Below are 2,962 nucleotides of genomic sequence, written 5' to 3' on the forward strand. Positions count from 1 at the left end.
GTAAGGTGAACATTATTGGGTCTACTCTTTTTCTAGCTAAGACTTTCACAAGAGACCAATCATATGTTCTAATATTATCCCTCTTTTACAGGACATTACAAGGCACGGAGCATTATTATTTCTATAATACGTCACGTCATATTCAGTGATGTCGGTGTCAGCCAGGGCCGTAACTACGTGTGTGCCAAGTGGGCTTGGCACACAGCGCAGTTGCCCTGAGGGCGCACGGACAGCGGCATGTAATGAGTCAAATTGACTCATTACATGCCGCCTCTGCTGTGTGCGCCATGCGCCGCGCTGTGGAGGGAGAAGAGACCAGCGCCGGGCAGCGGAGAAGGAGGAGGAGGGAGGGGGAGCAGGGAGCCGCAGCAGCGCTATTTCATTGGTAGTAAGCGCCGCTGCAGCAGCCCCCTCTCCTTCTGTATTGGCTGCCCGGTGCTGCTGTGGATGCTGGGATGCGGTTCCTCCATCCCAGCATCCACAGCAGCGCCGGGCAGCCAATACGGAAGGAGAGGGGGATGCTGCAGCGGCGCTTACTACCAATGACATAGCGCTGCTGCGGCTCCCTGCTCCCCATCCCTCCTCCTCCTTCTCACCTCACTGCCTGCACCGAGGGAGCTGCACGAGGAGCCTGACTGCCAGCAGGGAGATGGTAAGTATCTCTCTCTCTCTCTCTCTCTCTCTCTCAGGGGGACACCGTCTGCCGCAATGTGTAAAAAGGGGGACTGGCTGCCGCAATGTGTAAAAAGGGGGCCTGGCTGCCGCAATGTGTAAAAAGGGGGACTGTCTGCTGTAATGTGTAAAGAGGGGGCCTGGCTGCCGCAATGTGTAAAACGGGGGACTGGCTGCCGCAATGTGTAAAAAGGGGGCCTGGCTGCCGCAATGTGTAAAAAGGGGGCCTGGCTGCCGCAATGTGTAAAAAGGGGGACTGGCTGCCGCAATGTGTAAAGAGGGGGCCTGGCTGCCGCAATGTGTAATAAGGGGGACTGGCTGCCGCAATGTGTAAAAAGGGGGCCTGGCTGCCGCAATGTGTAAAAAGGGAGCCTGGCTGCCGCAATGTGTAAAAAGGGGGCCTGGCTGCCGCAATGTGTAAAGAGGTGGCCTGGCTGCCGCAATGTGTAAAAAGGGGGACTGGCTGCTGCATGTGTAAAAAGGGGGACTGGCTGCCGCAATGTGTAAAGAGGGGGCCTGGCTGCCGCAATGTGTAAAAAGGGGGACTGGCTGCCGCAATGTGTAAAGAGGGGGCCTGGCTGCTGCAATGTGTAAAAAGGGGGACTGGCTGCCGCAATGTGTAAAAAGGGGGCCTGGCTGCCGCAATGTGTAAAAAGGGGGCCTAGCTGCCGCAATGTGTAAAAAGGGGGCCTGGCTGCCGCAATGTGTAAAGAGGGGGCCTGGCTGCCGCAATGTGTAAAAAGGGGGACTGGCTGCTGCATGTGTAAAAAGGGGGACTGGCTGCCGCAATGTGTAAAGAGGGGGCCTGGCTGCCGCAATGTGTAAAAAGGGGGCCTGGCTACTGCAATGTGTAAAAAGGAGGACTGGCTGCCGCAATGTGTAAAAAGGGGGACTGTCTGCTGTAATGTGTAAAAAGGGGGACGCTGTCTGCTGTAATGTATAAAAGGGGCTCTACCTGGTGTAGTGGCGCTACTGTGCAGCGTAATTTGAATAATGTAGACTACTGTGCACCGTAGTATGAATTGCTATTATTTTGTGGCCACGCCCCTTCCCCGTGAAGCCACGCCCCTATAAATTTTTCACACGCCTACGGCGCGCACTGCCCCTATCTTCCATGGGGGGGGGCGCCACTGTCATTTCTTGCACACAGCGCTAAAATGCCTAGTTACGGCACTGGTGTCAGCTATTACAAAATCAGTATGAATATTGAATAATTGCTGTATGTTATATGTGTAAACTATTATGTCATGATATACTGTTTTTAATTTGTTATATCCATGAGGTGTAACTAAAAATTTTATTTTTATTATATAGCGCTCCCTTGATATATTTTTAATATCTTTCTTCATATAGTTTAATTTTTTGACACTTCAGTGGTGCCATTTGGGAGCTGCTTACTAATAGAAAAATTATTTAATATAATCGAGCAGGATTGGTGACTTTATAAGCACTAGGGATTTGACTGTGTTTATTATTGACTGGTTGTTGACCATAAACCTTAAGATCATACAAAGGTTACCGTGGGTTTTTATTAGAGATGTGCAGCGGACACTATTCGAGTTTTGTGTATTGGTTTTGGATCTGGATCTCCATTCATGTTTTGGATCTGGTTTGGCTTTGACAAAACCACACTTTTGGGTTTTGGTTTTGGATCTGGATGTTTTAAAAACAAACAAACATAAAAACAGCTAAAATCACAGAATTTGCGGGTAATTTTGATCCTTCGGTGTTATTAACCTCAATAACATTCATTTCCACTCATGTCCAGTTTATTCTGAACACCTCACACCTCACAATATTGTTTTTAGGCCAAAAGGGTCCAACGAGGTAGCTTTTTGACTATGCTAAGCGACACAAGTGGGTGGCACAAACACCTGGCCCATCTAGGAGTGACACTGCAGTGGCAGACAGGATGGCAGTTTTAAAAACTAGGTCCCAAAGAGCACATAATGCAAAGAAAAAAAGAGGCACAAGATGGAATTGTCATTGGGCCCTCCCACCCACCCTTATGTTGTTTAAACAGGACATGCACAGTTTAATAAACCCATCATTTCAGCGACAGGTGGTCCCCCTGAAAAAAGCTTGCCAAGTTCTCCAAATCATAGCTAGCTATAAACATACCACCTCCTTCTTTGATGACTTTTCACATTATGAGAAGAGGCAAGAGGAAGAGGACAGCAACAAGAAGGTGATTGAAAATTATAGAGGCACACGCAATCAGGATCAACACACAGGCTTTCACCTCCACTTCTATATTGGTGTGGAACAGAATGATCTTAAACCAAGCAAA

Source organism: Pseudophryne corroboree, chromosome 10 (assembly GCF_028390025.1).
Source record: "Pseudophryne corroboree isolate aPseCor3 chromosome 10, aPseCor3.hap2, whole genome shotgun sequence".
Lineage (NCBI taxonomy): Eukaryota > Metazoa > Chordata > Amphibia > Anura > Myobatrachidae > Pseudophryne > Pseudophryne corroboree.